This window comes from Acomys russatus, chromosome 4 (genome assembly GCF_903995435.1).
Source record: "Acomys russatus chromosome 4, mAcoRus1.1, whole genome shotgun sequence".
Taxonomy (NCBI): Eukaryota; Metazoa; Chordata; class Mammalia; order Rodentia; family Muridae; genus Acomys; species Acomys russatus.
This window is the reverse complement of record NC_067140.1, coordinates 63,872,064-63,895,501: the sequence shown is the minus strand read 5'-3', so window position 1 is coordinate 63,895,501 and position 23,438 is coordinate 63,872,064. Positions and strand designations below refer to the sequence as shown.

Below are 23,438 nucleotides of genomic sequence, written 5' to 3'. Positions count from 1 at the left end.
TGGTTGTAATGCTACCAGTTACCTCAAGCTCTGCTTGCTATGGCTTCCTTGTCACGATGGACAGAAACCCCTCAAACTGTAAGCCACACAAACCCTTCCTCCCCTGAATCAGGTATTTTGTGATAGCAACAGAAAAACTAACCAGTGCAAAGACCCTCCCTGAAGTCAATCTTGCTTCCTCTCTCTGGCAGCACTGATTTCTCTGTTTCTTCTTTTCCCTCCATGTACTCTTTCAAATGCCCATCCTCAGCAAGCATTCAAATTCCGTCTTAACAGCTCCCTTAACCGAAGACTTAGAATAGACCCTTGGGTTCAAACCTCAAGTCCACCCCTCCTCAGATAGTATCAGGGAGTAACTAAAACCATGTTGAAATCTACAGGGGGACTCACTCCTCAGTAAGGCTTAAGTAAAGACCTCTACTTACCACAAAAGCTCACCAAGCCCCATCGACACCTTCAGGAGGAAGAATGTTGTATTCATTTTTTAATAAAGGTACCTGACATCTTCAGCCCAGCTGTGATCGATAAACTAGGCAATTGTTAGGCCATGCCATGCATGATCATAGGGACATGTCAAAAAAAAAAAAATGCCATCCTCAGACCTAATGGCTCCCCTCCTTTCTTTAAAGGACTTTTAAGTGGACTCTAGGCACAGTACATCATTCACTAAGCACATCTAAGGGGGATGCTTGGACTCAGGCTGCTGCTGTGACAAAGGTGCCCTTTAAAATGAGGGCAAATGGCATGTAGAAGAAGGTATCATCCTGCTGGTGAGATCAGTTCTTTTTAAGAGAGGCCAGCATGTGGGTTGCAGCAGAGCTGGGATGAGAATAGAAGTGCAAGAGAGGCAGACTGCTGCAGTGAGCCAGCCCCGCTGCCTCCCACTGTAGCCAGCCCTGCTGCCAACTGCTGCAGCCAGCCCTGCTGCCAACCGCTGCAGCCAGCCCCACTGCCTCTCACTGCAGCCAGCCCTGCTGCCAACTGCTGTAGCCAGCCCCACTGCCTCTCACTGGAGCCAACCCCACTGCCAACCGCTGCAGCCAGCCCCACTGCCTCTCACTGCAGCCAGCCCCACGGCCTCCCACTGCAGCCAGCCCCGCTGCCTCCCGCTCCCACAGCTGTTCACTAAGCATGAAAAGTAGGACGCAGTCCTCACAACGCTGATTAGACAAGGAAATGAGATATGCAAATATTTTCTAAAAGTCTACTCACTCTAACATTATTACCAGATGAACGTTCACAAAGAAAACACGGCTCAACGGGGTCAATATGGAGCTAATGTCCTTGACTCTGACTACCCAACCTGGAAGATCCTTGAAAACAAAACTCAAGTTCAAGGATCAGGCCACACAATCCAGGAGATGGGCAGAATGAACGTTTTGAAATAGTGCATGGGCCAGCTCAGCCGAAAAGTCAACGAAGCTGTTACTCAAGCCAGAAGCATGTGCGTTTCTAGAAACCCAAGACATTGTTCTTTCATAGCCCAAAAACCCAGTGCCCACAACGCTGTCTCTAGCAAAGCCTTAAAACCAAGACCCATTGACAAGAGTTAGTTTGTTTTGTGTGTGGAGAAAGGTTGATGGAGGGAGGGAGGGAGGGAGGGAGAGAGAGAGAGAGAGAGAGAGAGAGAGAGAGAGAGAGAGAGAGAGGAGGGGGGGCGGAGTGAGTCCTGACTATCCCAGAGCTCATTATGTAGACCAGGCTGGCCTCAAACCCACAGAGATCCTCCCTCCTACCTCTGCCTTCTGAGTACTGGAATTAAAATCATGCACCACTATGCCCAGCTAGTCATGAAACGTCTAGAGACTGAAGTCATTGAAGGATGGGGCTGCACATGGCACGCCGCTGCCAAGCCACCTCACCTCCATTTTCCATTTATAAAGAGGCATCACAGTGGCTCTGCAGCAGTCATTGAGAAGGACATGTGTACAGAGGAGGAGTCCAGCCTGTTGTAGATGCCTGTGTGCAGAGCTCCCTTCCCTCCTCCAGGACTTCCTTAGCATAGAGGTGCTGTGCTGGGGCTGTATTCAGGTCACAGACACCTACTAAAGACCTCCTATGTGCCTGGTATTGTGTGAGGCACACACACACACACACACACACACACACACACACCCCTTCTGGTAGCAAATACGGAGTTCATATCAAATGCAGAGACTGGAATAAACAAAACACTTTGAGAGTTCCGTAAAGGAAGGTTCTCTACACGATACACAACATCCATAGACACAAAACATAGAACCAGTGACTAAAAAAGGAAACATTAGAGCCATAGGCGAAAGGACCAGCCTGTGCAGAGGTGACAAAGTGCGGCCTGTTTGAGGAGCTGAAACAAGGTCTGTGTTGCTGGGGGTTGGGATCGATTTCTCTCCCTCAGGTAGAACTCCCCCTTAACTCAGCTGCTCCAAAGTGTGGCCTGAACTGCATTAGGAAGCTGTGATCCTATTACATAGCCGTCTTGAGAGAACAAGAGAGTCCCTTGGCTATGTGTCATCTGCCCAGAATAGCGATTCAGTCACACTGACAAGTGTCGTCAGGCCCAGGAGGCTCACCCCTGAGTGGTCTGCAAGGGAAGCCAAGGATAAGAGAGCACTGCCGGAAATAAACACGAACTTCTCTGCCTGCCTACACACTGGCCAGACTGAAGTGCCCCGGGGCAAGTTAGTCCCAAGATTATAACACAGCTCTGGGTCGGCACCCAAGACAATGGGAGCATTATGTTTGTTTTTCCAAATGGTTCATTTAGGGTTCCAAGGCTCTTAGTACTTTTCAAACGCCCCTTCATAAGGGTTGCGAGAGCAGCTCAGTGTTACTGTGCATGCCTAAAATGCCATGAGGTCCTGGGTTCCAGCCCTGAAATAAATGCCTAACAAATAATATTAATAAATAATGATAAACCACCAAATGGCCTATGCAAAAATAATAAATAATATTAATTAATACATAATAAATAAATAGAAAGCCTCCAAGTGGCCCACACCACATCCCAATAGCATTATGATCTGACTTGATCTATTCTCTATGAATGAAACCCCTCCCTTCATTACTGCAGTTGCTCATCCTCCCATCTACCGTGTATTCATGATTTAGTTACGAGGCAATAAGTACCAAGCCTTGTCCAAAGTTCAGAGGGAACTTATCCTCTAGTTCCTAAGTTCTTTGGCGAGGCAAGTCACCCAGTGGCTCCACACTGGATTGAGTAAAGGGTTGAGAAGGGCCAGCTGAGCGTTTAAGAAAATGTCTCTGCCATGGAAGTGCAGAAGACATCCTTCTCCTCAACTCCTTAGACAAGTTCAAGTCCCACAGTCACCAAACCCAGACCCGCCCACCCTTAGGTGCACCACTCCTGTGACCCCAGGCCCCCTCTAGTCTGGCTCCTCCACATATGTCACATTTTTTTTCCTTTCCCTACTACTTCTACAGTCATGATGTACGTGTCTTCTTCAAATCATTATAACAGTCCCAACTGTCAAGCCTCTGCTCTCCCATTCCTTAACCAGCCGCCAGGACAGTCAGTCTAAAACTGCAAACGTCCCCCCATCTTTTTCCTGCGTGTGAGCCTCCTTTGCAGTCTCCCCACCACCCATCTTCTCTCAATGTAGGCATCTCATGGAAATATAGGCCGTGTTAATCCCTGCAAGGCACCACAAATGGACCACATCCTTCACCTACCCTGAGACTTGCTGCATTCCTCCATGCCCGGAACGTCTTCCCACTACTATGTTTGCCAACTGACTTCTACCTTGGTTTCAAAACTCAGCATAAGGCTTTGGTTGAGGCTCACCTTGGTGGTTCCTCCCACCCTGCTCATAATAGCATTTTACCATACTGACTGTAACTGCTGGTCTCTGTTTCTCAGCTTTTTTCCCCACTAGTCAACCCCATTGCTGTTAGAGAAAAGAGATGATTCAGGGAACGGAATTCTAAGTAAAGAGAAAAATCCCCCAGAATGAAAGGAGACACATGCTTTAAAATTGGAAGGGCCTGCCAGATGCCATGTGGGGTGAAGGAAAATCCAAACCTAGAGACCTCACCAAGAAATCCCCGGACAATCAAGACTTAAGACAAAGAACTCACAGAGGAAATGCAGATGCACTACAAAGAGCTGCAGACTTTCTCACAAACAGACTGGATGCAAAGTGGCAATGGAGAAATATCTTTAAACTTTTGGAGGAAGTTATTTTCAACTTACAAGTCTCAGTTAAACTATCAGTCATAAGTAGGGGCAAAATAAACATACTAAAGACATACAAGGAGTCAAAACATTTTCATTTTCATGCCCTTTTAGCTGTTTGTTATGTATTGCAACAAAACTAGAGGAACTCCAACAAAAAGATAAGAGAGGACTTTTAAAAAAATACTAACTACTACCAGAAGTCTATCCAAACAAACAAGAAAAGATAAAATGAACTAGAAGCAGAAGATATAACTGCTTAGGCTTTGGGGAGTTTTGGAGTTTTGGGGGTTTGTTGTTGTTGTTGTTTGTTTTGTTTTGTGTTTTTCTCCTAGTGAGGGGGGAAAGGGCAACTGACAACTCCAGGAGAAAAAAAAAAACTTTACAAAAATATACTTATGTAAATGTCAAGCATTTGTAAATGTGATTAATTTATGCAGTGTAGGAGAGTTATTATATCTGACTTTGATGCTACGATGGTGTTCTTTAAGTTGTAAAAATATTTTGACACTGGATGCATATAGAGAAAATATGTGGCTCACAGTATACATAGTTCTCCTGTGGACAAATGCACAGCTCTCATCTCAATATAAGGAAAACAAAAGCTAGGTGATAAATATGGAAGGAAAAATCAATGTTTTAGTTTTCACAATATAAAAATGAATAACAGTTCTTTAGACCAAAGTAGGGAGAGAATAGAATCAAGAAATAGAGTTGTTGGGATAGGAAATGAGAGTTTGCAGGATATTTGTAGGCAATTTGGTAGTTTTCATACATATTAAAAATAATAAAAAAGATCTGAAACTAAAGGAAAAATGTGAAATAGGAAATAACAGTGGGGTTTTGCATAATTGGGCTGAACTCCTGTCTCTCTCAGTGGAGATGTAGAAGTGCTTAAAATTAATAAATCAAGAAATTCATAAATATAAATAACCCACAAATTCTCGTTTTGCTTTTCTTCTCAGAGCTTTGTGGTGTCTGATTGAAATAGCCCAGAAATTTTTTAAATATATCTAATGAAACATAAACTTTTTGACCTATTAAGGTATATTGTAGACTAGGCACAGAAAATTATTACCATGGATTAAGTTTTTTAAATCCCTCTGGACACTTAAATGTTCATCATAAATGGCCCCTTTCTCATAAAGAGCATCAGTCTGAAGGCACTTTTAGCCTTTCCCGAGGTGCGCATGATGCCTGGGACCAGGGAAAGGTATGGCTTTTAGAAAAACTCAGCATCCCACTAAAGAGCAATTAGGTGGGGAGGCCTGGATTCTGGGCCTGCCATTCATCAGCTGACATCTGAAAAATTACAGTTTGAGTAGAATCTCGATGATTTTCAAGATGGACGGTGTTTAAATCTTTGGTAAAGCTCAGTTAATCAGAGCAGATATGAGGGTGTGCCACAGTGATCGGGAGTAGCTGCGGGTAGGGCTTCTGTAAGCCACTCAAAGCCATACATGCCACTTGTGCACTGCCCTGCTTTTGGGTAAGAGATGGACCCCAGTGACCTATGAGCCCTGACAAACTCTGGGCAAACTGTTCTCTTGTTTTGAATCACAATATTTCTTGACTAAATACAATAGTCAAGAAAACATCCATCTCACAAGACTGCCGAGATGATTAAATAGTGATTGTGCATAAAATGCTTAAAATATTGCCTTTTAACAGGAAGCTCTCAACAAAAGCCAGCTACGGTTTGATTGTGGCGTTTCTCTTTGGATCCTTTTCTCTGTGAATCCACTAAGGCAAAGGACAGAAGCACAAACTAGTAAAATGAAAGGAAAGGGGACAGTGCCCTTCCCACCTACTCATCCTGCATAGAAATGGTTTCGGGCAGGAACACTAAGAAAAACCTGTCTGCCACCAGTCGCCATGATCCAACCTTCCAGGTGGTCACAGACAAGGATCCCCAGTGACAGGTGACATGAGGCAATGCAGCTCCCCACAGCTGTAGCCCAGATACACTCTGTCCCAGGTGCGTAGGCTGCAGAGCTGAGAAGGCCAGCTCCCTTCCAGTAGGACCCATGCAAGGGACATTGGTAAATAGTCCACAGGCATAGCAGTGTCACAGTCTCCCATTGCAGCTGTTATGGCTGCACCCGGAGGGCCCAGAAGGCTGAGCTCCCAAAGGCCCGCTCAGCCTCTGATGACTCACTGAGACAGAGCCCTGATCCTTGAACTGTTGGCACAGCCGCAGCATCGAAAGTTCCTGTGCCACATCAAACAGAGAGGAATGCCCCAGGACTTCCCTCGCCTTCAGCACTGACGTACTCCAGCCTTGCCACAGGCTCTGAGGGTGTCCATCTGCAAACGTGACCTACATACGTGACTTAGGAGGCATGGTCTGCATGCCCTGCCTCTAGGTTACCCTGCCAGGGGTCAAGAGGCCTCACTCAGAAATATTTCCACAAAAGACACGCGGTGGAAGTGGGGCGTAGCTCAGTGGTTGAGTTCGCATTCTTCACTTATGAATCCTTAGATGCAATCCCAAACATACTGGCATGCAGGGCTTAGATTAGAGCGTGATCTCTGAGGCCCCCTCCAACCTACAATAGCCCAGGACTTGCTCTTTATGAGGTGTTAGCCCCAGGTCTCCTCATTCCCCGCTGCCAGGGTAAGCTGGATGCTTCCCCTCACTGGTCCACAGTTCCTTTCAAACATCTGAGGCTCTGGAGGGTACACACCGTTCAAGGACATCTCTATCACCACTACAGTGCTGAAAAGGAAGATAGTCCGCACACATTCTAGGAACCACGTTCAAAACAAAAATTGTCCCGAACACCCACTCTAAACACACATGCTCATCTCTGGCTGTAGTTATCTCCAGCTCCTCAGACTTTGGGGAAAAGTGCAGCAGATAAATATTTTAAAAGACAGGTGTTGCTAAGTGCACGTCTTTAATCCCTGCGACTGGGAGGCAGAGGCAGAGGGATCTCTGTGAGTTGGAGGCCAGCCTGCTCTATTAAAGGAATTCCACGCCAGCCAGGGCTGCCTAGCAAGGCCCTATCTCAAAATGAAAAGACAAATGCTTAAGTTTCTGTTGTGAAAATGCAAACAATTGCCACAGTCAACACAACATTGTGTAAAAACTTTCAGATCCATCCAAAGTGATGCAAAGGGCTTTGGTTTTGTTTAGTTTGTTTTTTAAAGAGACATTTATGAATCAAATTATACCCTGAAGTCATCAAAATAACCCTAGAATATTTATAGGACTGATCTCGAGCCTGGCAATCACAGGGCTGATGCACCCCTGTTTTCACAGTGACCACTTGTTTGTTTGGTTTTTTTGTTTGTTTGTTTGTTTGTTTTTCAAGACAGGGTTTCTCTGTGTAGCCTTGGCTGTCTTCACACTCACTCTGTAGACCAGGCTGGCCTTGAACTCAGAGTTCCGCCTGCCTCGGCCTCCTGAGTTCTGGGGTTAAAGGCGTGCGCCACCACTACCAGCCCAGCTGACCACTTCTTCTTCTTCTTTCTTTCTTTTTTTTTTTTTTTAAATCAGCACTCGTGGTTAATAAGAAGCTAAGTAAACTGACAACAGCAAAATTCCAGTCCCTTCTCACACCCAAAGCAAAGCAAATACTCAATGTCAAGGAAACAATCTGCAAATTGGTAATTTGCTGCCCTCTGGTGGTCAATCCTGGGAAGTTTCACACAGATGCCCCCTTCCCCACAACCCCAAGATCATCAGTTCCGTTTTACTTATGAGAAAATTAAGGCTCGGAGAGGACCAATGACCTCCCTACAGGCCCACTTCTGAACACATCAGACTGGAGTCCAGGTCCTCCGAATTCAGGGCCCACACTCACCATCATACTGACAGGTCAGACCACCCACAAGGAACTGAGCAGTCAGTGCCAGCCCCACCAAAGGGGTGGGGAAAGAAGGAATGGGTCGGGGAAGGGAGGAGGGGAGGAGGGAGGGATGAGTGAATGGGCAAGTGGGTGTGTGAACCGAGGGCTGTACTGGTATATTAGCAAACGGCTAGCGGGATAGAAAATGCAAAAACTGATGGATGGAAGGAAGGAAAATGGACAGACGGATATGTATGTGGGAGAGCTCTGAACACATAGACGAACTGGTGAATGGCCAGATAAATGGAAGGATGGTAAGAAGAGCGGGGGAGGCTGAAAATCTTCCATGGCGTTTAACATTCAACTAAGCCTTGCACTAAGACTGAACAAAAAGGCACAGTTCCTGCTGCCAACAAACATTCCGTCGATAACCGCAAATTCTATATTTGAGCAGGATCCAAGGGGCCTCTCCATCTCCAGCCCACTTGGGGGCTGAAGGGCCTTCACTGACCCACGAGCCACTGTAGGCTGAGGAGACTGCTGGACCCTTGAGTCCTTCTTACAATCACGTCTTGGCAAAGTCATACGAGGACAGTGCCCACCATGGGAGACCAGAAACAGTGTGGGGAAAGTGGAGTCAAGCCCTTGGGCCCTGACCTGGTGGTCACTGCAGATGCTGCAAGCTTATGGAAAGCTACAGAAAGCCCTCCTGAAAGCATTCGCCTCCTGACCCTCACCCTGACCCCCACTATCCCTGCAGGTCTTCAAGACCAAAGACACTGCTGCCATCTTTCCTGCCACACCTATTTTTAAAAAAGATTTATTTATTTATTATGTATACAGTGCTCTGCCTGCATGTACACCTACAGGCCAGAAAAGCGCATCAGATTACATTATGGATGGTTGTGAGCCACCATGTGGTTGCTGGGTATTGAACTCAGGACCTCTGGAAGAGCAGTCAGTGCCCTTAACCTCTGAGCCATCTCTCCAGCCCCCACCTATTTTTTTTAAATGACTTAAAGAGGCTCCTTCAACCTCTTCTATTCTCTGAAGGTCATGTACTTCATTGATCCCAACAGGATGCCCAGATGCCATGGCTCCTGTCATCTGCAGCCCCCACACAGCCAGCACAGCTCAATTTCAAATTCCTCCCATCATCCGCATTTGAGTCATCATTCAACTAGGCTCTGTCTGAGCATCTACTGCCAAGGCTGAGCTTGTGTCACTACCCCAACTTTGTCACCTTTACAACCTCAGATGCACTTTTAATAGTCAGTGTACTTGAACTTGGTCTTGCAAGCTCCCACATCCCTGTTGGACTAAGAGTACATGCGTGAAGTTTTTGGTATAGGCGGACACTCATGCGAGCTCTGCTTATGTACTAGCTCCTCCAGTCTTACAGTAGTTCTGTTTGTTAAGGAGATGGAGAGATTCTGTGACTTTTCAGGTCATGCGGACAGAATGAAACCCAGAGAGGCTGGTTTCAGGGCTGCATTCCTAATGGCCTCACTACAGCATCTGGAGGAGACACAGCATTCCAGCTGTTTCATTCATGTCGATTCCACTCGGTCACCTCACCTGACAACCTTATATAAGGCACCTCTTTACCTAGTTCAGCGCTGGGCCCTGGGAGGAGGGGAGGAGGCAGAGATGGTTCCAGTCAGCTGCAGTCTTTACTGACAAACAACCTGTCAATGAAGTGCTTCCTCAGCCCTTTGGGTGCTTTGGCACACATACCAGTCTGCTGAGGTAGTAAAACAGACCAAATAACTTCAATAACAAACATTTTTTTCCCTCACAGTCTGTAGTCTAGAAGCCCACGATTGAGGTGCCAGTAGCTTACAAAAGCCACTCCCACTTTGTCCTCAAATGACTTTTTTCCCCCTGTGTGCAGACACATAGAGATCCCTGGTAGATTCCAGTCTTAGCAAATTTGGATCCTAGTCTTATGAACTCCATTTCATTTGAGTTGCCTCTTTGCACACACAAGGCCCAAAGTGAGGTTGGCCATGTCTTCTGAATGGAACTGTGACCTCTCTCCGAAATTCCAGGGTCACTGTTGCAGCTTTTTGTTAGTTAGTACCAACAGGAACACCACAGGGAGAGGGACATAGGCAGCACTGGGAGTGTACAGGCCTGGCATTTCTGAAGAAGGCACAATTGTAAGAGCTTTAAAATGTATGTGAAAATTAATCTTAGGTAAGGATGAGGTGGGCATGGTAGGCAGAGCATCGTTTGTGAGCACCCCACCTACAGTAAGGAAACACAAGACACACCCTGTTATGAGGTCATCAAGAGAGAGGACCAAATGGGAAGAAGGGGATCAGGAGTAGGAGGTCACACAGGACCCTCATGATGAGACAAGAGCTCGGTTCTTGAGCACTGTGAGGTCCCAGAGCGAGACAAGATGGCTGGGACAATGCAGGGTGTGTACACAGGCACTCTCAAAGAGCAAACCCCTACCATCACCCCACTCCAGACAAGACACTGCTGGGGTGGGATACAGCGCCTAAGAGTCTCCTTTGGGGGAGATGACTGTACAAGTAGAGACCAGCGTGTCTTGTGCTGAAACATTTACCTCCATTCAGAATCAATCCAAAAGGATACGTTAGCGCTCATTTACAATCTTGCTGCCTCTGTTTCTACCCTCCACACTCACGTGCTGTCCTCAACCCCCTTCCTTGCTGGGAAAGGCTTCCCAGCTACCCCAAGTAGACTTCAAGTGTCTGTTAAGCCTCCGTCCCCCAATCTCGACCCCAAACATCTTGTTTTCTTTTCCCTCCTGTTCTTGTTGGTCATTTAATGGAGCATGGCATTTTTGGGCACGAAGTAGAGGATGGCTGTTGCGGCAAACCTTTGAGAGAAATCTCAGTGTGCTGAGGAATGTCGTGGAAATGAGAGATAGTCATGAAAAGTCAGACATCTGGGCAAAGTTTAAAAGGACTGGGCATGCCCAGCCTCGAGCTAATATCATTGTGATATTAGCCCGGGTGACAGTTCCCTAATACATCAAGAATGCACGCAGGAGGGAAGGAACCATTTTCCATTCATCGGTGACAGCAGAAGGAACAGAAGCATCTTAGGTTTCAGCCGAGGAAACGCCTGTCACACGTCTCAGCTGCAGGGGAAGAGGAGCTGCCTGCCCAGAGGACTGCTCAAGATCCTCAGACCTGAGGACACTCGTTATGCCACACAACTACCGGAAACACCATTCAGTGGGCAACACAGTGGTATACACAAGGTCTGACCCCATCTAGGCTCTGTGAAGCACTTTCCCTTCCCCGTCCCCCTCCCTTTCCCCCTCCCCCTGAACACTACAATGGGGACATTGAATGCTGCTCCCCCTACCAAACCCACCTGTTGATAGTTTGTTATCTAGTCTGTGTCATGAATGGGAAATTGGAGTCTTTAGAATGTAGGGCCCATCGAAGAAGATGAGTAGGGCCGTGCCCTCAAAGTACCACGAGCTCAATCCCAGGCATGGCTAATTGGTTCCTAACTTGCTGGGATTTAGGATCAGCATGCAAACAATTCTCTGGGCATGTCTTTAAGGGATTGTCCAGATTAGATTAATTGAAGGAGGAAAATCTACTCTAAGTGTGAGTAATAGTCCACAGGTTGAGGTTCTGCACTAAGTGAAAATAAGGAAGAGGGCTGAGCACAAGCCTTCACCACTCACTGCTTCTTGATTGCAGACACGTTCTGGCCAGGACTCCCCCCACACTACTAGAGCATGTACCTGGGAGGTGGGGAGCCAAAAGAAACCCTTCCTCCCTCAGTTGTCAGAGCGAGAGAATTTGCTTCTTATCAGCTATGTTGTCATAGCCAGAGACCTTTCCTGTCTCTCTTTGCTTCCCAGATGCCATGGCATGAGGAGCGTTCTTGTGCATGCACTCAATCCTCGATGCCCTAAAGCAGTGGGATGCCTGACCATGGGCTGCAACTTCATAACCCTTTTCTTTTTATTAGTTAATTGTCTCAGAACCCTCCATTTAGTAACAGAAAGTTGACTAACACACTGCAAAATCCCATTGGCTAGCAAGGTCTAGATGGACAGACCAGTAGATCATTCTAGATACTGAAGAACCCAAGGCATTTCACATTGGCCTACTTAGGAGCAAGTTTTCTAAGCATGGAAAAGACCAGGTATTCCTTTGCCACAGCCAACTTCTGTCTTGCTAGCCACAGCAGCAACAGGAGCAGCAGCAGCGATAGTAACCATATTACTCTGAACTATCAAATTGCTGTTCTGTGCCATCAGCTTGGCAACACTTGATCCTTCACTCATACCTCACCATCATCAGTTCTACTTTATTGACGTGAAAATTGAGGCTCAGAAAGGACTAATGACTTCCCTACAGCCCCACTTCTGAACACATAAGACTGGAGGCCCGGTCCTCGGAATTCAGGGCCCACACTTACCATCATACCTCTACACTGACAGGAACAAAGAATGCATATCAGATTGTCAGACCACCCACAAGGAACTGAGCCAAATACGGCTCTCTAGATCCACAGGGCAGTCAGTGCTAGCCCCATGATAATGTTCAGTAGAACAGAAAATGAAAACACGAAAAATCACCATTGCTCTCCTGTCCTGGAGCTGCCAACTCCACACTGTACAGATCTGGTGAGACTTAAAATTAGGCCTCAGGGAGGCAGAGACAGCACAGCAGTTTAGAGCATTTACTGCTCCAGCAGCCGACTCAAGTTCAGTTCCCACCACCCATGCTGTAGCTCACAAACATCAGCAACGTTGGTTCTAAGCGATCTGACGACCACGTCTGGCTACAGCACGCACCAGGCATGCCCATGGTACATATACAAGACTCCTGGCAGTGTGCACATCCTCATGCCATCTCCCACATGTATCTGTCTAAGGTGCAGAGTTTCTCAAGGTCTCTGCTGCCGCTAACCAGCACCCAGAATTTATTACTATGCATGCAGAACTGCTGCCAGAAGATGGCTGAGTAGAGGTTCACACAGCCCTGAATCAGCTTTCCATTCCTGTTCTCTTGTTTTCCTCAGCACCTGCATGCTGTCTGGCCAGTCCTTTCATCACAAGATTTTCCTGGGGTCTCTCCCATCAGATGGTGCTGATATGGGACCAGGCAAGACACCGGTGTCAGGAGACTTCAGAACTGAATGACCACCTGGTCTCATGTAAGAGCCACCACAGAACAACCATGAATACAGGGTGTGAGGTCACAGCCTCAGTCCTGAGCACTTGGGTTCACAGTGTGACAGCTTTGTCTACCCATAAATGGAGCACTAGGGTCAGGACAGGGTGCCTGGGGAACATGGCAGACCCTGTAGAACTAAGGAAGGAAGGAATTTATGCTGTTCAGTCATCCACAGGCCAATATCAGTCCTGGAGTCAGGTGGATAAAGTTTCTTCCTTCTTGATGGAAAACCCGGATTCAACACCCACACCACTAGGGAGTCTACATTTTTCTTCCAGTTTCACTAAGTTCAGTAGAGCTTAAAGCAGAATTTCCCCTTAGGCAGAGACTAAGAAGAACAAGGGAACAAGACAAAGAGCCCCAGGGGGAAAAAAAGAAAGAGACTTCCAGAGCTTTCTTCTCTCTAGGCTCTGCCCAAAGCAATGCACAGGAAGGAGAGGGGTTGGGAGACAGAGATCTGGCCTTGTGGCCTCTCACCTGTGATGGTAAAGGTCACACCCAGATAGCAGGCATAGAGCAGTACACATCAATGAACTAATTTCTTCCTCTGCCTGTTTGTCATTTGTATACAGGAAAGCTACTGACTTTTTTGAGTTTATTTTGTATCCTGCCAATTTGCTGAAGGTGTTTATCAGCTGTAGGAGTTCTCTGGTGGAATTTTGCGGGTCACTTATATACACTATCATATCATCTGCAAAGAGGGATAATTTGACTTCTTCCTTTCCCATTTGGATCCCCTTGATCTCCTTTTGATGTCTTATTGCTCTGGCTAGAACTTCAAGAGCTATATTGAGGAGACATGGGGACAGAGGGCAGCCTTGTCTGGTCCCCGAATTTAGAGGGATTTCCTTGACTATCTCTCCATTTAATTTAATGTTGGCTGTTGGTTTGCTGTATATAGGCTTTACTGTGTTTAGATAAGTGCCTTGTATTCCCGATCTCTCCAGAACTTTAAACATAAATGGGTGTTGGATTTTGTCAAATGTTTTTTCTGCATCTAAAGAGATGATCATGTGGTTTTTCTCTTTTAGTTTGTTTAAATGGTGGATTACATTGATGGATTTTCGTATGTTAAACCATCCCTGCATGCCTGGAATGAATCCTACCTGGTCATGGTGAATGATGTCTTTGATATGCTGTTGTATTCGCTTTGCGAGTATTTTGTTGAGTATTTTTGCATCAATGTTCATAAGAGAAATTGGTCTGAAATTCTCTTTTTTTGTTGGGTCTTTGTGAGGTTTAGGTATCAATGTGACTGTGGCCTCATAGAAGGAATTTGGTAATATTCCGTCCATTTCTATCTTTCGGAATAGCTTGAATAGTATCGGTATTAGCTCCTCTTTGAAGGACTGGTAGAATTCTGCACTGAAACCATCTGGCCCTGGGCTTTTTTTGGTTGGGAGACTATCAATGGTTGCTTCTATTTCTATAGGCGAAATAGGGCTATTTAATTTGTTTATCTGGACTTGGTTCAATTTTGGCAAATGGAATCGGTCGAGAAATTTGTCCATTTCCCTTAAATTTTTTAATTTTGTGGCATAAATGCCTTTAAAGTAGGTTCTTACGATTCTTTGTATTTCTTCGATGTCTGTTGTTATGTCTCCCTTTTCATTTCTGATTTTGTTAATTTGGATAGTGTTTCTCTGTCTTTTAGTTAGATTGGCTAACGGTTTGTCTATCTTGTTAATTTTCTCAAAGAACCAGCTCTTGGTTTTGTTGATTCTTTGGATTGTTCTCTTTGTTTCTAATTTATTGATTTCATCCCTGAGTTTGATTATTTCTAGGCGTCTACTCCTCTTGGGTGTTTCTGCTTCTTTTTTTTCTAGAGCCTCCAGATGTGTTGTTAAGTTGTTTATGTGGGATGATTCCATTTTCTTTTTAAAGGCACTTAGTGCTATGAATTTTCCTCTTAGCACTGCTTTTAATGTGTCCCACAAATTTGGGTATGTTGTTCCATCATTTTCATTGAATTTCAGGAAGTCTTTTATTTCTTCCCTTATTTCTTCTGTGACCCATATGTCATTAAGTAGAAAGTTATTTAGTTTCCACGTGTTAGTATGCTTTTTGTTATTTCTGTTGTTGTTGAAGTCCAGCCTTAGACAATGGTGATCTGATAAGATACAAGGTATTATTTCAATCTTCTTGTATCTGTTGAGGTTTGCTTCGTGACCAACTATGTGATCAATTTTAGAGAACATTCCATGGAGTGCTGAGAAAAAGGTATAATTCTTTGTGTTTGGGTGGAAAGTTCTGTAGATATCTGTTAGATCCATTTGATTCATGACATTGGTTAATGAGGTTATTTCCTGGCTTAGTTTTTGAATCAAAGACCTATCCTTGAGTGAAAGTGGGGTGTTGAAGTCTCCCACTATTAATGTGTGGGTATCGATGAGTGGGGCAAGCTTTGTTAATAACTCTTTTACAATGTGGGAGCCCTTGAATTCGGAGCATAGATGTTCAAAATCATGATATCTTCCTGGTTGACTTTACCTTTGATGAGTATAAAGTGTCCATCCTCATCTCTTTTGATTAATTTTGGTTGGACATCTATTTTATTAGATATTAGAATGGCTACCCCAGCTTGTTTCTTGTGACCATTTGCTTGGAATATTTTCCCTCAGCCTTTTACTCTGAGGCAATGTCTGTCCTTGTGGTTGAGATGTGTTTCTTGAATGCAGAAGAATGTTGGGTCGTGTTTATGCATCCACTTCATTAATCTGTGTCTCTTTATTGGAGAATTGAGACCATTGACGTTGAGAGATATTAATGACCAGTGATTGGTAAGTCTTTTCATTTTTGGTATTTGTAACAGTCGAGATTTTGTGAGGTTGTGATTTTGCAATGGTATAGTTACCTATTTCCTATGTAGTTTTGGTTGTAGTTTGACCAGTTGGGGTGCAGTTTTCCTTCTAGTAACTTCTGTAAGGCCGGATTTGTGGCTAGGTACTGTTTGAATTTGTTTTTGTCATGGAACATCTTGTCTTCTCCGTCAATGGTTATTGATAATTTTGCTGGATATAGTAGTCTTGCCTGGTATCTGTGTTCTCTTAGGGTTTGCAGAACCTCTGTCCAGGCCCTTCTGGCTTTCATGGTCTCTGCTGAGAACTCAGGAGTAATTCTGATAGGTCTGTCTTCATATGTTAATCAGCCTTTTTCTCTTGCCGCTTTTAATATTTTTTTCCTTGTTCTGTATATTTTGTGTTGTTATTATGTGGCGGGAAGATTTTCTTTTCAGGTCTATTCTATTTGGTATTCTGTAGGCCTCTTGTATGCTTGTATGCATCTCCTTCCTCAAATTGGGGAAATTTTCTTCTATTATTCTATTAAAGATATTTTCTGGGCTGTGGAGTCGGTTGCCTTCTTCAATCCCTATTATTCTCAAGTTTCATCTTTTCATGTTGTCTTTTATTTCTTGAATGCTCTGTGTCAGGAACTTTTCAGATTTAGCATTTCCCTGGATGGTTGTTTCCAGTTTTGCGATTGACTCTTCAAGTCTCGATATTCGTTCTTCCATTTCTTGCAATCTGTTAGATAAGGCCACCTCTGAGATGCTTACTTTCTTCTCTGATGCCTCTTGATCACGTTTTTCTTCTGTGTGTTCCTGTATCATAGCTTCCATTTTTATCTTCATGTCTTGGACTGTTTTAATGATTTCCTTCATCTGGTTATTTATATTTTTCTGAAATTCTTCAAGTGCCTCTTTATATGACTCTTTTAACTCTTCAGCCCTCTTGTTTGCCTCCTCCTGCATTTGTTTACAGATTTTATTTGTTTCTTCCATTATCATCTTCTTTACTAAGGACTTGAGGTCATTTTCTTGACTATCCATTGCTGTTAGGTTCTCCAGGTTGTTTTCATTGGGAATGTTGGGATCTGGAGATGCCAAACCGTTTTGGGTTTTGTTAGCGTTCTTTCGCTGTCCTCTTGTCATTTTGATGGCTCTGATGTTGGAAGGTATTTTGTAGTGACCTTTGCTGGTTGAGAGTGTTAATTGATGACTGATTATAGGTCAGGTGCTCTTGCCTATGGGGATCAGGGAGTATTTCCATGGAACAGGTAGGTGATCTGGTTTCACTCCTGGTGATTTTCCTCTGCACCGTGGGCTCCAGGCTGAGTCAGCCATAGTAGATATCTGTTTGGACTTTATTGCTGTAATTCAGATCAGCAGTTTTGGGACCTAGAATAAGTTCCGCACACAAACGTTCTGGTTGTGTAGGTTGATCCCAGCTGCCTGTCCTTCCTGTGGCTTTGTAGTCAAGACCCCAGGTAGATCAGATCTTCTGGGGGTGTAGCTGTCTTTTAGATCTGTCTCTATACCCTGTAGAGGTGTCCAACCTCTCCCAGAACTATATGCCTGGAGGGACCAAGACCACTCTTGGTCAGCAATTAGACACTGCAAGCAAGACCCACGTTTCATCTCCTGATAACGTGAAAGTGCCTGCCTTGCTCGGGCCAGGAGCCCCAGCTAGGCTCTCTTGTTCTGGGAGTGCAGGACCGGTGCCTTGCGGCTGGGCAGCTGGGACCAATACATTGCAGAGCTCTGGGGGTCGCCCGTGGAACCAGATCTTCCTGCCGGGCTATGATGCTCCACTAACGCTCTAGGTCAGCAATTAGACACTGCAAACACGACCCACCCACATCTCGTCTCCCGATAATGTGAGAGTGCCTGCCTTGCTCAGGCCAGGAGCCCCAGATAGGCTCTCTCGTTCGGGGGAGTGCAGGGCCAGCGCCTTGCGGCTGGGTGGTTAGGAAGACTAGGGTTGCAGAGCTCTGGCGGTCGCCCGCAGAACCAGATCTTCCCGCCGTCCTATGATGCTCCACTAATGTTCTAGGTCAGCAATTAGACATTGCAAACACGACCCACCCACGTCTCGTCTCCCGATAATGTGAGATTGCCTGCCTTGCTCGGGCCAGGAGTGCAGGGCCAGTGCCTTGTGGCTGAGTAGGAACAATAGGGTTGCAGAGCTCTAGTGGAAGCCCGCGGACCCAGGTCTTCCCGCAGGGCTATGATGTTCAGCTATCACTCTAGGCAAGACCCACGTCTCCCAATGGGTCTGTGGAAGCAGTCCAAGCTGATTTCTCACTGCAACTGTTTGCAGGCTCAGTCCGCTGTGATCGGTGTTAGGTTGAGCCCCGGATGACCAGCAAGTTGCAGTCCCACTTTAGCTGTCTCTGTTGGGTCCCGCTGCCTGTGTTTCCACTTGGCCTAGGCGGGTGACCTCTGCAGTTTGGGGTGGTGTGGAAGGAGGAATCCTAGGGCAGATTCACCCTCTTCACTGAGACTCCTCTGGCTTGGGACTCCGGAAAATCCCCTCCCCAAACAGCGAGTCTGTGCTTTATATGCAGGCTGCAGTTTGCATGTGGATTCCGTTCTAGAGTTTGGGGAGTGCGTTTAGCACCTCCAGGATGTTGCTTGTCCCGGGGGGGGGGGAGTAGGCCCCCTGTTTGGTCTGCGGCCTTTGGGGCCCCACTCACCTACAGTTCTCAAAGTCTAGCAATCTGTTGCTCCACTTATGTCCCTGGTCTCCTCAGAGTAGATCAGATATGTGGCTTATTGGTCGGCGCCATCTTGGAATCCCTCCTGCAAACATTTTTAAAAGATTTATTTATTATGTAGATGCCAAAAGAAGATCTCTAAAAAATATTTTTCTTTCTTTCTTTCTTTCTTTCTTTCTTTCTTTCTTTCTTTCTTTCTTTCTTTCTGTGTGTGTGCTGGCATGAGTTTATACACACCACTTGAATACCAGAGCTCACTGAGGCCAGGAGAGAGCATTAGATCCTCTAGGGTTTTTTGTTTGCTTTGCTTTATTCACTTTACAGGCTAATTGCAGGCCTCTCCCTCCGCTCCTCCCAGTCCCACTCTCACACTTCCTGCCCCACTCCTCATCCCTTTATTCTTAGAGAAGGGAAGGCTCCCCATAGGTACCTATCTACCCTGGTACATAAAATCAAAGAAGTACTAAGCACATCCTCTCCCACTAAGGTCAGACAAGGCAGGCCAGCTATATGGAAGGGATTCAAAGGCAGGCAACAGAGTCAGAGTCAGCCCCTATTCTAATTGTTAGGGGACACACATGAAGAACAAGCCGCACATGTGCTACATATGTGTAGGGGGCCTAGGTCCAGCCCATGTGTGCTCTTTGGTTGTTGGTTCAGTCTCTGTGAGCCCTCATGGGCTCAAGATAGTTTACTCTATAGGTCTTCTTGTGATGTTCTTGATCCCTCTGGCTCCCTCAATCCTTCCCCTAACTCTTCCACAAGACTGCCTGAGCTCAGCCTATTGTTTGGTTGTTCTGCATCTGTTTCCATCACCTGCTGAATGAAGCCTTTAAGAAGACAGTTTTGCTAGGCTCCTTTCTGAAAGCATAGCAGAGTATCATTAACAGTGTCAGGGGTTAGCTTCTCCCATGGGGTGGATCTCAAGTTGGGCCAGCATTTGGTGGGCCATTCCCTCAATCTCTATTCCATCTTTATCCCTGCACTACTTGTAGGCAAGACAAATTTTGGGTCAGAGGTACAGACTGTCATGAGCCATTATGTGAGTGCTGGGAACTGAACCTTGTTCTCTGCAAGAACAAACAAGTGCTCTCAACTGCTGAATCATCTCTGAAGCTGAAATGTAAAACTTTTAAGGAATTGCTAAATGGCTTTCTAAATGTCTATGAAGACATTTTATAACACTGCCAGTAACATGTAATAGTTCTAATGTCTCCACATCTTCAATAGCACTTGGCTATTGTCTGTATGTTTTGCCATAGCCATCCCAAGGGATGCTTGGTATCTCATGATTTGACAGTAGTCTCCCAATAACAGTGGAATTGTTGAATTTTCTTTTGTATTTTATTAGTAATTTGAATGTCTTCTTTAGGAAAATATCTACTCACTTTTATTTCTTTTTTAACTGGTTGTCTGTCTTGATTAGCTGGAATACTTTTTCCATTTTGGATGCTAGGCCATTATGACTTATCTGATTTACAAGTCTTTTTGTGACTCAAAAGACTGTCTTCACTAAGTTTTAAAAATTTTTTATAAACTTGAATTGACCTACTTTTTCTTTGACTGTTTGTACTTTTTGTGTCATGTTTAATAACTCACTTATGAGACCAAGATCACTGAATATATATACCCCAAGTCTCTTGTAAGAATTATATGCATGTATGTTGGGTGGTATGAGATGAGTCCAGCCTAACTTATTTTTTAAATATAGATAACCACAAGTCCTAGAACCATTTGTTGAAATGACTATTGTTTCCTCTTTGTCTTGGTGCTCCAGAGGTCTAATAACCATTAATGAACATGAAGGTTTATTTGGAGACCTCTCTATTCCACTGTCCATATAAATACCCTTATGTTAATGCCATATAGTCTAGATTACCATGGCTTTGTCATAAGATTTCAGATTCCTAGTATGAGTCTCCCATTCTGTTCTTTTTTATCAAGATGTTTTTCCTTATTCTGGATTTCCTCTACTTGAATATCAATTTTAGAATGAGTTAATAATTTCTACAAAAATTAAATGGCAGCTAACATTTCAGTGACACTATATTGAATCATTTACTTACATCTATTAACTGGCTTACTTTCTAGTCAAGTGGTAAACCAACACCCCCAGAAGACTGCTCCTTCAAACCCTCATGTGGAAACTGCTATTCTGCAGTATGGGGGACAACGTAAATGATAATAAAATAATGGTATAAATCAAATCGTGCTTTTCAAAGTCGTATATTATCTACAAATGATACAAGGCCAGTGTTGTCCCTCTTTCTCACTGAATCTGACTTTCTATTCTCTACTGCATGTGGTGAGCACTGGCCAGTCATCTTCTGAGGCTGCATTATCCACCAAGATCTGGTTAGGGCAATGTGATACAGGGAACAGCCCATTGGACTTTGCTTGCCTCTTCCATCCTCCAGAGTGGGTGCTGCTGCCAAGTGCCTAGGAAATAGACAGGCACCTCTAGGGAAGGCTGATAAGCACTGGTGGCTGCTGAGATTTTCCAGGATATCTGTCTCTGTTGTTTCTGTTCTGTTTACCACCAGTTCACATGGGGTGGGAGACAAAGAAAATTTTGTCCATTCTAAGTTTGCTTTCCACACAATTTTTCTTTGACTTTTGTAATCAACCACATTCATTTGTTGACAAGAACTTGTAAGTAGCAAAGATTAGCAAAGGAGAAAATTCACAGCAAGGAAAAAGACAGCTTCTTTATGCCCAGATTTCTGGCTCTACTAGTGATTTAAGTACAGCTGTGGCCCAGGATTTTCAGTTCACAGGGAACACAGCTAAGGCACTGAGGTAGGTGGTGTTTTCTAGGACATATGAAAAGCATTTTAAACTCTGAATGCTGATGTGTTTGAAGCCTAGAGAGTTATATCTTACAGTTTTCCTTATTAAAATTAAAGACATTAAACCTTGCTGCTGGATTCCGGCTGCTTGCTGCCGAAATGGGCAAGTTCATGAAACCCAGGAAAGTGGTGCTGGTCCTGGCTGGACGCTACTCCGGACGCAAAGCCGTCATCATGAAGAACATCGATGATGGCACCTCAGACTGCCCTTACAGCCATGCCCTGGTGGCCGGGATTGACCGCTATCCCTGAAAAGTAACAGCTCTCATGGGCAAGAAGAAAATTGCCAAGAGGTCAAAGATCAAGTCCTTTGTGAAAGTTTATAACTACAATCACCTCATGCCCACCAGGTACTCTGTGGATATCCCCTTGGACAAGACTGTTGTCAACAAGGATGTCTTTAGAGACCCAGCCCTGAAACGCAAGGCCCGGCGGGAGGCCAAGGTCAAGTTTGAGGAACGATACAAGACAGGGAAGAACAAATGGTTTTTCCAGAAGCTTCGCTTTTAGGTATATTTTCATTTCCATCATTAAAAATTAAAAAAAAAAAGACATTAAACCTTAAGTTAGGGGGCAGGAGAGATGGCTCAGCAGTTAAGAGCACTGGCTGCTCATCCAGAGGACCTGGGTTCAATTCCCATCATCTACATGGCAGCTCACACCTGTCTATAACTCTAGTTCCAGAGGATCCAACACCCTCACATAGACATATATACAGGCAACACACCAATACACGTGAAATTAAAAAAAAAAAAAACAAGTTGCTTAGGATCTAAGAAGATGCTTTAGGGTCTAAAAAGATGTGTTTAGGTTAATAAATGCAAGTTATGACAAGAATGTGCTTTAGATAAAAAATCTTGGACTCACCAAGACAGGATAGATAATGGAATATTTTCTCCAGGGTTGCCAAATACAAATGGACTGAACATTAAGAATGTAATCCTTACCTGACGGCTCTCACACTTGTTCTTATTGTACATAATTTATTGATATTAGAACAAAAGCTGCTTTGGGGACTAAAAGGAAGAAGTGTAGGGCGTATTTTGGTATCTTTAAAAACCCAGTTATGTTATGTGAATGTGTTTTTGTGTTAAGCCCAGCTGTGGGATATGGGTCTGCTTCCGATTGTCCACAGCTAACTATAATGTGCCTCATGTTCTGGCAAGGAGGCGATTTTTGCCAGTTTTACAAATAGTTTAATTCTGGAAACTCTTGAGATGGTATAAATGGGAGAGCCCCAAAGAGAGCCTGTGGTGGCTGCTGCTGCTGCTGCTGCTGCCCCTGTTGCTGGTTTCTGATACTGTGTTTGCTATTTCTGGATTGCTGGTTTGCTGGTTTGCTATTACTGGCTAGCTGGCTTGCTGGTTTGCCAGATTTCTGGATTGCTGGCTATTCTGACAAAGAAGATTGGACTTGCCCCAGGAACCCGATGATCCTGATTTGCAAGAAGTAGTTTAAAGAGGCCTATGGTCCCTTTCCCCTCTGACCTTCTTTCTCATCTACCTAGTATTGGGGAGTTGGAAGGAATTGGGGTGGAAAAGGGTAGAAGATATAAAAAAAACTAAATAAAACAGCTTTAAAAACTACAGCTTTAGACGTCCATCCATGGACCATACCATAGCAAGACACCTTCATCTCTCTGGTTCACCTTGCCCGCCCTGTGACCGCCTGGGCATTTTCCCTCCTGGTGATAGTGTTTTTAAGAACCATCCCTGCTGAAAGGTGATTTTTTTAATAAAGTATTTTTTATTTATTCTTTGATAATTTCATGCATCCATACAATGTGTTTTGATTATGATTGAAAGGGAGCTCTGCCTCTGAAGTATTGGGATTAAAGGTATGCATCACCATGCTCAGCCTAAAGGTGGTATCTTAACTTTTTACACACATAAGAGAAGCAAGTAGCACACACCAGTTTGTTTATTATTGCCAAAATGAAAAG

The 23,438-nt window shown here is 44.7% G+C and overlaps 1 protein-coding gene and 1 pseudogene across 1 annotated transcript in view; one reads left to right on the top strand and one right to left on the bottom strand.

Moving 5' to 3' along the window:
- Acoxl (acyl-CoA oxidase like) overlaps window positions 1-23,438 on the bottom strand; it is a 257,256-nt gene that overhangs the window by 212,035 nt on the left and 21,783 nt on the right.
- Window positions 21,573-22,042, top strand: LOC127188172 (60S ribosomal protein L27-like; annotated as a pseudogene).